General features: G+C 35.3%; 1 long non-coding RNA gene across 2 annotated transcripts in view; it reads left to right on the forward strand.

Moving 5' to 3' along the window:
- The window catches only part of LOC123380011, a 442,540-nt gene that overhangs the window by 2,965 nt on the left and 426,650 nt on the right, over window positions 1-12,925 (forward strand). The gene's annotated exons all lie outside the window — the stretch shown is intronic.

A 12,925-nucleotide genomic window follows, 5' to 3' on the forward strand; every position in this document is an offset into this window, starting at 1 on the left:
ATGTAAACAATTTCAAAAAGCCTCATCCTCATCTGAGATTGAGGATAAGATGTTTGTATCAGGAAAGTGTGGGTAGAACCAAATAAGACCATAAGTATGTTAATACTCCTCCCTTTAATTTTTCAGTATTTTTTTCTATTCTTTTTCTTAAGAAAATCCTTTTTTGTTGCTTAAGCCAGCTTGAGTAAATTTATGGTTTGGAACCAAAAGAATCTTGACTATACTAGGAAGCCACCAACTAGTAGCTTCTGCTGTTTCTACTCTGCCATTTAAAAAAATTAAAAAACAGATATAGAAAGGTTGAGAATTTGTTCAAAAATGAACTTTAGAATCCACATTATCTTAGTATTTATCTAGTATTCTTTCTACCATGCCATACCATCTAGAGGATTAGCTGAAACCATGTTCTTTAAGGATATAGTTGTAAATGTACATGTGTGGAATTTATTTTACTTTAAAAATATCTATTATTATGTTAACTTGTTACAATGGCCATGAGCCTTTTTTCCCCCTAAAATGGGGCCACTTGGTTTCATTCATAGGCATATGGTGCAAGAGGCAACTTTGCTTCCATAGAAGGTAATTCACTTTGTTCTATTTAGAATTATATTTGGAGTCACCTTGGGTTAACTTAAAGAAGAATGAGGAATACTAAAAGAAAGTATGGCTAGATCAGCCAAAAATCCATCTTCATTATTAAGGAAATAATTCAGACTTCTTCTGATAAGGTTTCACTCATTCAGTAGTCTTTGAAGGGATTATACCACCTTCTCTCTCTTTTTTTTCATATCACAGATTAACACATTTCATTAAGGAAAACATTGTCAAATATTTATCCACACGAGGGTGCTGTAAGATCATTGTGGATATCAAGTTTTCTATCATTCACCAGAAAACCTACTGCCAATTAAACAAGTATTGTGGCCTGCCATGTAGAATCATTTTAAGATAGTTCTGTCTCTAACACCTTCTCCATATTTTAGTTATTGGTAAATTTTTTGAGGATACTATTTTAATATGAGTTAGTTCATATCTCATTGTCTTTGATTGATTAGCTCCGTAATTTTGAATTTTTCAAGAGGAAAGATCACTAATTTTAGTTACAATTTAGGCCGATTAGTTCTGAACAGACCCGGAGGTGAACATTGCATAACTCCAAGGAAGAGTGGGGGTGTTTGCACTGTTAACATTTACATCATAATCTATGTATGCCGTATGTGGAACTCCCAGAGTTGTGGAATATTGGACCATACACAGTGGCTGTCTACAGTGTTATTCCAAGCCAGCCATTTTTGTGTGTGTGTGTTTGTATTTGTTTACAAAAAGGACTTGGGAATAGGATGAAGATATTTCAGAACAAATCCATCATAATGGGGAAAAAAACAATTGAAAAGATGTGTGCAATACTGACATGGAATAGGTCAGTGTGCTTATCTTCAGGTACTTTGTCAGGACTGTTTAGAAAGATACAAACATACACATTTCTTAGATTCTCATTTTGTGGCAGTTTCTCAGAATACTATGCCAGGGAACATGTCAGAATTATAACAAAAAAAATTGACAGTTTGATGTTAAATAAACAGTATTCTTTGTCAATACATTCTGGATTGGTTTGATACTCATTTTTAATGTAATTTGGACATTTCTTTGAAAATGAGTAAATTGATTACCTTTTGATTATTAAACCATAACTCCTTTTTATTTTATTGGTGGCAGCACCAAAGGGGAATTTCAGAGACTAGAAATGTATTATTGTTTTAGTATATTGCCACTTCCTTAATGGAATCCGTTGGAAGATCTAGAATATCTGGTTAAAGATTAAATGACATTTGATTATTGGTAGATAGACTCTGATTTCTAACGGCAATTAATTGAATGAATGAATGAATGAATGAATGAATGAATTTGACAATTATTTATTGAGGGTTGGGCACTGTTTCAGATTTTAGGACTATAAATAGTGAAAAAAAATCAAGATTTCTGCTTTCAAGAGATTATATTCTGGTGGAGGGAGACAATGAGCAATAAACATAATAAATAAGTAAATGGTGTATATTGGAGAGTGATAAAACCTATGGAAAAAAATAAATCTGGGAAAGGGGCACTGGAAGTGCAGAGGAATGGGTTTAGTAGTTTTAAATAGAATGATCAGGGCAGGTCTCACTGAGAAGATGACATTTGAGCAAAGACTTGAAGGAGGTGAAAAATTAGTCATTCAGCTTTTTTTGGAAAAAAGAGTTTCAGGCTGAGGGAATAGCCAGTACAAAGGTCTAAGGCAGGAAGGTATGTGGTGTATTGAGGAACAGCAAGGAAGACAGTGTGGCAGGAACATAGTGATCATGAAAGTGCGGAACTTGGCTTTTACTCTTAGCGGAATGGGCATTGTTTCAGGGTTTTAAGCAGAAAGATGTGTTATGACTTTGATTATAAAAGGATCACTTCAGCTGCTATAGAGATTGGAGTTAACTAAATAACTATTGCTTATGATAGAAGAGAAAAACTTTTAATTTTTTTGAAGTTTATTTTTGAGGGAGAAAGAGACATGAACAGGGGAGGGACAGAGAGAGAGGGAGACATAGAATCTGAAGCAGGTCCCAGGCTCTGAGCTGTCAGCACAGAACCTAATGTAGGGCTTGAACCCATGAACCATGAGGTCATGACCAGAGCCAAAGTTGGACACTCAACCAACTGAGCCACGCAGGCACCCCAGAAGGGAAAAACTTTTGTAAAAGACTAAATATCTCTTGTGTCTTAGGAAACAATTTTATTTTAAAATTTACTCATCATCGCATAGAATGAAAATATGAGGTTTCATTGGCTCCAAGAAGATTAAGAGTGTCAGCAACTATTTATGATGAGGTAGGGAGTTATCATAATGGAAACAGTTTAGCCCAGGAGTCCAGGCTGCATCTTGGGGGCAGATCATCTAATCTCCCAAGCTTCTTGTCACCTTTTTTAAATTTTTTTTTTCAACGTTTATTTATTTTTGGGACAGAGAGAGACAGAGCATGAACGGGGGAGGGGCAGAGAGAGAGGGAGACACAGAATCGGAAACAGGCTCCAGGCTCTGAGCCATCAGCCCAGAGCCCGACGCGGGGCTCGAACTCACGGACCGCGAGATCGTGACCTGGCTGAAGTCGGACGCTTAACCGACTGCGCCACCCAGGCGCCCCAGACCTCTTGTCACCTTTAAAACTGAGGGCCTGGACCCTTTACATTCTCTGTGCTATGATAAAAACAATCCAAGTGCTAAAACTTCATGTTTCTCTTTAAGCCACTCTGCGTCTTTTTCTATGAAATCTGCATGGAATTTTTTTTTTCCTTTTACATTGCATTGCTGGTAAGTTCCCACTGTGGATGGTCTCTTTAAGTGAATGAGTTTCTCTAGTTCCAATTGGTTGTGTCTAGAAAAGAGACCAGACATATTGAATCACTGTACTGTACACCTATTAACTCTACTGGAATTAAAATAAAAACACATAGAAAGAAAGAAAGAAAGAAAGAAAGAGAGAAAGGAAGAAAGAAAGAGAGAAAGGAAGAAAGAAAGAAGTCATACAGAGAGATTGGCTGGTCAGCCTCAGGTAGTCTCAATGTGGCACTTCCATGACATAGTCCTTTTATCAAGCATCCATTTTTCAAGAGTAGAAATTCAAGATAGGCTTAGCAAACTGATAGACACTAACCAAACAAGCTAGACACTGATTTAGAAACCATATTGATAATGTTTTAATGGTGAAATATAGATGCTATGTGAACCGGAAACTCATATTGAATATCAATATATTTTCCCATAAGAAGCCAACTTTAGTCAGAGGTTTATTTGTGAGCCTGGAATCAGAGCAAAAACAGTCTGTTAGGTGATGTTAATGGCTAATTCCATCAAAGTATGTAATCTGATGCATTTATTTCCTCTATATGAGTATTTCTAAGGCTATCAGATACTCAGCTCACATAGGCACCCCCTACCTCCCGCTCTCCCTCCCTCCTTCTCTGTCTCTTTATTAGCAGTTATATTCTCTCTCTATATATATAACTGCTGCTTTTGAAGCAGTTTTCAATGATTTTTTCTTAAAATGGAAGCCCAGTATACAAAAAAGAACTGCAGAACTACCTTTGTTGAAGCTATGATAGAAAGATAATGAGATCTCAACCCGTTACTCCCCTCCACCCCTAACCCCCACCATGCACATACCAAATGGTGGCTGGATAGATACCTTTAAGGACTGTCTCAGACCTATTAATGGGTTACTTTTTCAGGTGGAGTTCAATATCACTGATTATGTTTTAGCTTAAGTTATCATATTCCAGTCCTTCTTCTGTATGTCTATACTGTATCACTCTGGAACTGTGTATTTCTCAGACTCTCTAGTCAAACACCATTTTATCCTTCCAGGTTTTACTTTCTCAGGAGGTAATTTGATTTCCAAGTTCAGGAAGGCTCTATTCTTTGTCCTAATAAAATCACTATGAGTCTTTTTTATGATTTGGTCTCTGCCTATGTATCCTATTATATTTTCAGCTCTATCTGTAAATCATTAGGATTCAACTGCAAAGATATCCTTTTTTTTAAACCACATAGATTTTCTGATATTTCCAAATATTCCAATTTTTTCCCCAACCTTAGAATTTCTGTACTTGCTGTTTTCTGAAATGTTCTTCCCTCACTTTATTTTCTTTTTCTTTTCAGTTCTCAGCCCAAAGGTAGCCTCTTCTCTGTCATAGCACTCCATTTATTTCCATAACAGTTATCATAAATTTTTTTCCTTATTATCTCTATTCCCCACTAAGATCCATGGAGGTGGGGCCTTATCTGTATTGTTCATGCCTCTATACTCAATAATAACTAGATCAGTGCCAGCAAATATCAGGAATTAAATAAATGTTTGAATGAATGACAATATAAAATACTTATATGTATATATCACATTCACAGTGAAGGATAGGTCAGAGTATGTCATATATGTCCGTTTATTTATTTATTTTTCGCCTGGTTTACATTTGGTTTTTGTCTTTTATCTTGTGTTAATTGTTGTTAATTTCACTGTGTCTCTGACTAAGGATAGTTTCTCTAGGGGTTCTGTGCATATAGGACAAATATCTGTATCCTTGTTGTATTAGGGTTCTCTAAAGAAACAGGATAAATAGCATGTGTACATATAGAAACAGATTTATTTTAAGGAATTGGCTCATTGGATTATGAAGGCTGGCAAGTCCAAAATATGCAGGGTGGGCTGGCAGGCTGAAAACCTAGGAAGATTTGATGCTGCAGTTCAAGCCTGAAGGCCACTGGGCTGGACACCAAAGAAGATCCAGTGTTGCAGTTCAGATCTGAAGGCTATCTGGTGGCCAAACTCTATCTGCTGGCTGAACTCACTTTTGCTTGAGAGATGTCAGTCTATTGTTCTGTTCAGGCTTTCATCTGATTAGATGTGGCCAACCCACATTATGGAGAGCATTCTGCTTTACTCAAAATCCATCAACTTGAATGTTAATCTTATCCCAAAATACCCTCACAGAAACATCCAGAATAATGTTCAACAACATATCCAGGCACCATGGTCCTGCCAAGTTGATACAAAATTAATCATCACAATTGTGTTATACTTCAATGCCTCATTTTAAGACAGTGAAGTTTATTCGGAGTAATACAATCTCATGATGGTGAAGCAGCCACGTTCATATTATATGAAGAATAGCTGAGGGGCGCCTGGGTGGCGCAGTCGGTTAAGCGTCCGACTTCAGCCAGGTCACGATCTCGCGGTCCGTGAGTTCGAGCCCCGCGTTGGGCTCTGGGCTGATGGCTCAGAGCCTGGAGCCTGTTTCCGATTCTGTGTCTCCCTCTCTCTCTGCCCCTCCCCTGTTCATGCTCTGTCTCTCTCTGTCCCAAAAATAAATAAACGTTGAAAAAAAAAAAAAGAATAGCTGAAAGAATTGAGAATGCTTAAAAATTCTCTATTGTTCAATATACTGGGTTCCAGTCTTGTTCATACCCAGTGTTTTTCTGAGTAGAACCACCACTTCTATCATAATTATAATATTAATTATAAACATTTCACTGTCTCGGTTTGAAATTAATGTCAGTTAAGGGCCTTTATGAGCAAAATTTCTAAGCTTGTAATACTTTTATTTTTGCTACTTCTAAGATGTAGAACTTAAGATTTCTTATCCATCACAGTGATTTCTGCAAGATAACTTCCATGTTAAGCACTGAGTAAAAAATTATCTACCATTTTTTATGAGTCACTGATTCCAGTTGACTTCCCTTTTTGAACTATAAAACATCACTCCTAATTGTAGCAGCCCAGGGTTTTGCTGTTAACCCTGTCCTACCCATTTCTGAGGCTACCTTTTAACCCTTTCTCCAACAGTAGTGAACAAAACCAAACACTATGATATTAGGAAATTTTTTTGTTTTTGATTTTGTTGTTATTTTTTCTATGACACTTAGACCTTTCAATAGCTTCTGATCCAGAATTTATTGTATTAATTTTCATTGGTGTCATGGCGTCTAACATGAATATGAGAGTTGTAATTCATTTGTTCACCTAATGTTTATTGCCTATCTATTTGTGCCAAGCAGCTCTAGGTGCTGAGAATTCAGTGATGAACAAGTCAGAAAAACAGCCAAAATGAAAAAAGGTAGCATGAATGGTTATTGCTGATGATCCTTTATTCTGTGTCTGTGGACTTAGATGTAGAAGAAAAGTGGATTATTTTTATAGCTTTTGTCAATTTCACAGAATAAAAGAACCTTTGAGGTACCTTTGTTACAACTTGAAGATTTAGAGGAGAATAAAATCCATAATAGTATAGTATATATTTATATAGCATATAGTATAGCATATATTTATGTATATTTATATAGTTATTTCACAATAACTAATACCATTGCATTAATTATCTCTGTATAATTAAAATATTTCCAAGCCTTTGTCATTGGCTCTTACTTTTGGCCAAATTAAGGATAACTTATTTCTTGAACTGTATAACAAGAGTCTTTGAGGGGCCCTTGGAAGTAGTGACATAAGAACCAAGTCAGTGAAATTTTTATACTGTTTACTAGAAATTTATTTTATGGAATATTCTCAGTTGACATAATCCCTTTTCCCAGTGTTCATGGAGAGAGAGAGTAGAATTGTGAGGAAATGTTCTTATGATGGATTATATTAAAAGTGATTAAACAAAAATATATCTTATATAAGAAATACTGAACATATTGATACCATATTACTGCTGAAATTCTCTGGGCAATCTGAGGGTTTATAAACCTATTTACTTATTTGTCTTTTTCAAACATTGATACCTTACCTCTGGAATTACTAGAATTCTGGAAATTTGCATAGATGTCCCTTTGACTATTTGACTAAATACTAAGCTGTATGTATATAGGGTGAGACTCTACAAGTCTAGAGAAACAACAACTACAGGGAAGCTGTAAGCTGAACAACCATCAGAGTTTTATAGTGGTTGGAAGATGCTTGCATTCTGACCAACTAGGGTAGAAAGGCCTGTTGACATGCAGAATTAAATGGAGATCCTAAAAAGGTATACTTTTATATATATTTAAATATATATATATATATTTATATATATATATATATATATTTAAATATATATATATATATATATTTAAATATATATATATAATATATATATATATAATAATATATATATATATATATATATATATTTTTTAGACCTTCTTAGGGCTAAACCTAGTCCTAAAGTCTGTTCTAGACTTGTCTTAACAAAGTTGAAAAAGCTTAAAAATTATCAAGTTAATTTCCAAGTAAATTAATTGCCTGCCAGCATAAAACTCAACTCCCTTTAATGAAACACATAAAAATCACTCAACAATAAAATTCACCATGTCCAACATCCATCAAAAATTACCAGACATGCAAAGAAGCATGAAAATGTGACCCACAACTAGGTTAAAAAAATCTATCAATAGAAACAGAAATGACAGAGATGATAGAATTAACAGACAAGGACTTTTAAAGCAGCTGTTACAAATGTGTACAAAGATTTAGAGTGGGAATGGAGAGAGAGGCAAGGAAAGAGCTTCAGCATTTTTTATGTGCATTTCTCCCTCAGAATGAATTTGGGGGCAAGTATAGAGAGAGGAGGGAGTGGTGGTAAATCTTTTCTTCCTGTCTTCATTTGATAGGGTTATTCTCTGAATCATCCTTTCTCTCTGGGACTGTGGTAGGCTTGCTGAGATTCACTACACCACAGCACAATGGTATAGAGAACAATGTATAGAGAACAATGGTATAGAGAACAATGGTATAGAGGATGCTGAAGCAATGGTGTGGCACACAGCAAGTGCCTGCTGGCAATCCTAGATCTAAGAGGTATGTGAAAAAGAGCATTTCTCTGTGTCAACAAGCAAGAAGGACTGAGAAGACTTGTAGGAGTTTTATCAGCCTCAGCTAGGGTAAGAAGACCCCTAGGGAAGATGGAGAAAGATCAGAAGAGGATGCTGCCACATTTCAGTAGATTATCAATATGGTGGAGAAACATGGTCTCCAAGGATACCAGCTTCAAAAATTAAACCCCTTAAAATCCAGAGTGGACAACCCTTCTACCTGGATGTCATAGTAACATTATTTAAGTCCTCCAGCCCAATACCAACCAGAGAGGAGAAAGAGGACAGAGGGACAGTAATCTCAAAAAGTACAGTAGTTAAGGTGGGAGCAGGGGGAGGGAAAAGGCTTAACCATGGTTTTACTTTCTGTAGTTTCAGTTACCCATAGTCAACTGCAGCCAGGAATCCAGTGATCCTCCTTCTGATATATGGTCAGAAGCTCAATAGCTTAATGCTAAGCCACAATATCTACATCATTAATCTTACCATGTAGGCATTGTATATCTTGTAACATCTCAAGAAGGATGAGTAGAGTACAGTTTTGAGAGACAAACCACATTAACATGACTTTTATTCTAGCATATTATAATTGTTCTATTTTATTATTAGTTATTGTTAATGTGTTAGTATGCCTAATTTATACATTAAACTTCACCATAAGTATTATGTATAGGAAGAAACACAGTGCATGTAGAGTTCAGTACTATCTACAGTTTCAGGCATCCATTAGGGGTCTTGGATGTGTCCCTGTAGATATGGGAGTGCAGAATACTCTGTTGAGGTTTTCATTTTGGTACATCTCAATTTGTTTCTTGTTAAACAGGCTAAAAAAATGATTTCTTGCTCCCCAATTGCTTTTCTAAGCATCTAGCTCTAGATCCATTACTGGATAATTTTAGAGATGTGCTCATTCTGTAGAGGAATAAACATGAAGCAAGCCTACAAACCTATGAGAAGGGAATGAACCTTGTGTAGGTAAGCAATTTAAAAACTAATATGTAGGTACATTATTGAGAGCAAAGGTAAAAAACACACTAGACAGCTAAAAATAGTCTTCTGTATGCTTTTAGAGATGTGGTGATTAAGTACTTGCTTTCTTCACTTTGTCTTATCAGCAAATACACAGCTGCAATAAAAAACTCCACTTACCCTGTCAGTGTGATCTGAGAGCACTGAATCCTGTATCTACCTGGCTAAAGCTTGTCTTCCCTAAACAGGATGATGTAAAGGGGATACACATCTAGGTTCAACCTTAATAGTCCCTTACTACTTGCATGATAACATTCACTATGGTCTGCAAGTTTATTTAGTGTCCCTGGTTAAAATATAATAGCTCTACTCATTACCTTATTATACTATAATTTCTCTGGGACATAGACTTTCATTTCTTCAAGATTGATTTTAAAATGCTGTCTAGTTTTAGGTCACTTGAGCTTTATTGATTCACAGTTCCTAAAATAATCTAGGCCTTTCCAGCTTTAAATTTCTGTGACAGTGTGATAATTTGGGGTTTAAAACCATTTATGTTGGGAAAAAAAAGATGCTTCAGAGAAAAATACCCCAAAGTGTAATTTTATCAATATTAACATCAAATTGACTTATTAATTCATTCTTCTATGCCGGTAGTTTGGGAAGAAAATTGAGCTAACAACCGAAACAGAAATGGCTCCTTCTTTTCAGGAATTAGCAACCTAAAGAGAATACTTACATTTTGCAGTGTTTATAGATCTAGAAAGCTAATATAAATGTTTAGTAGCACAAAAAATTAAATTATTGCATTATGGGAAGTTTTATATGCATACTTATATAGGTGTTAGTATATACACACACATATATAAGTATATACATATAAATAAATATGTCATGGCATCATTGGCATAAAATATGGAAATTAGAAGAAAAGTGGAAGTTGTTACTGCTTTTCCTTTCCTTTCTTTTCCTTTCCTTTCCTTTTTTCTTTTCTTTTTTTTTTTCTTTCCTTTTTTCTTTTTTTTCTTTTTAGTAGGCTCCATGTCCAGAGCAAGACCCAGGCAGGCCTTGAATTCACGACCCTAAGATGAAGTCCTGAATGAGATCAAAAGTCGGTTGCTTTAACTGACTGAGGCACCCAGGTGTCCCTACACTTTTTTAATGCAACTTTATCAGTCCAAACTAATCAATTCATATATCCTTGAATGCCACGATAATTGAGAGCTGAGAAGCAAACTGAGTTACCAAATAGGCCTTAGTGGTCATTTGTTGTCTTTTAGCTGCCTAGGATCCATTTTTCCTAATTTTGGTAACAGTACCTACCTTTCCCCCATGCTCTGTCCTTGGGCTTTGGGTATCTTATATTATTGAGTCTAAGGATAGGCATGTGACTTAGTATAGACCAGTCATCATATTTCATTCTTCTGATAAATTTGATTGGCTTAGGAATGGACAGTGATTTGATTTGGCCAGTAAGAATCAAGCCCAGGAATTCTGATTAAACTGTTGAAAGAACCTTGTGTTTTTTACTTTAGTTTTTACTGTTTTTTCTGGACTTCAATCTTAAATTGCTATCATATATTTTGCCACCACATAGAAACTTTGAATAAAGTCTACATGGAAGAGAACAGAGCTAAGAGATGGAAAGATACTGAGCCCCAGTTGCATCCTTTGAGATCTTGGATGAAGCTGGGCCTGAATATAGAACTACATCTATAGTTTTCAGATACATAAATTAATACATTACCTTGTTTGCTTAGATGAGCTTGAGTTACATTTTCTGTTACCTGCAGCAAAAGAGTAGTATATTGAGTATTTTTCATTTGCCCTTCAGATTCACTATGGACTCTTCACTCTCTGTGCCCCAAGGTACTGACCTATCTGGACTATATCAAAGAGTTCTTTTGCCCTGTGGCTTCTGGTTATATTCAGCTGATGGAAATCTCCCTGCAGAGTAAATCCAGGGCATTTATTCCCTCGGGGCTCTCCCTGGTAGATCATAATAAGTTGGCTAGTCTAGTCCCTCTTACAAAGGCTATAGACCTTCCCCAGTGCCCTTCTCTTTCCAGGTTTGAGTAACCATTTTCTCCCTCCATACCATCAAATGTAGGATAGTAATACTTCTTCACAATTGCTAGTTCTGCCGTAAAGCGTTATTCCTAATCAATTTCCTGTAACAGTTCCCATGCTTTTGTAGTCTATTAAAGTGTCCTCAATTATCCAGTTTGAGTGAGCCATCTCTTCCTAGTTGGACCTGAGTGATACTTACTCTATGTATCTTGGTCTTCAAAATAAATGGAAAATTCAGTAGTTTTAGAAGACACTATCAGATTTTCCATTTGCATATTTATTTCTTCGTAATGAATGCTCAATTGAGCATCAAGATAAAGAGTTCCAATTTTTTTCAATGCATGGAATTTTAGTAAGTCTTTGGTGAAGAGAAGTTAGGGCTGTTGGTATTTATATTAGCTGGGACTTATTTTTAGATTTTGGATTCTTTTCCAGTCTGTCACTCCCAGAAATTTCCTTTTAATGCAAACATGGTAGAATCCTTCTTCTTTATTATCCATGGTAGCCGTGTGTAAGCATTACAGTGCTCTCACAAATTTCCATTTTCACTTTTCCAGGTCCTAGAAAAAGGACTTCTTGAATTTCTGTGAATAAATGAATAAAGAAGTAATCTAGAAATGCATGCCAAATTAAATGGCAGCAATTTATATGCAAGTAAAGCATTCATTTACACTCTGAGTTTATATCTTGTAATTACCTGGTCACAATTTTCTGTTGTACCATGTACATAAAAAGAATTTCCTAAGCACATTGACAGTATTAACAAAATTTCAGGTATATGTTTAAAACTACTTAAAGAGAACAAACTTTCCATGGGCCTTTATATACCTTGGAAGGATACAACTACAAATACGCTAATTTCAGATTTACTCATTGAAGCGATTTTTGAAGACCTCAACTAGGTATCATATAATTAGTCTGTATATTTAGTAAGATTACTTTAACATTATTTATCATTCAGATTTTTACCATGGTTAGCCTTCTCTTTAATTAATCTGAGTGTTGACTGCTGATGAACTTTTTTAGTGATAGAATATTTTAAGAAATTAACTATATTGAACATATGTAAAAGATTAACAATAGCTGGTTATTCAACATTAGTCTGAAGGCATAGAGTATATTAAGTAGTTAAGATGAAGCACAATATTATTTATGCTTTGAGCTGAGAACACTTTACTAAGTTAATCAAGATACTTTTCACCTCATCTGGTTTTCTTGGCTCTTCACTTATAGCAAGACTTTCACATTTGGACAGTTTGAACTAATAATAAAGATATGGTTGTCATATTTTTTTGAACCACATCATCTATTGATGGTGATAATGCAATAAAATATTTGAAATTGCTCTTGACCTAGGGAAAAAAAAAACTAAGCTATAGTAAGGTTGCTATGTATATCATGTTATATCTGTAGCATACTTCCTCTCGATCTCTTATCAACAGCAAAATAGCTTAAAAAATATGTGCCAGTTTTCAGGGAAATCTAATAGACTTAAGAAAATATGTACTATAATAA

This window comes from Felis catus, chromosome C2, assembly GCF_018350175.1.
Source record: "Felis catus isolate Fca126 chromosome C2, F.catus_Fca126_mat1.0, whole genome shotgun sequence".
Lineage (NCBI taxonomy): Eukaryota > Metazoa > Chordata > Mammalia > Carnivora > Felidae > Felis > Felis catus.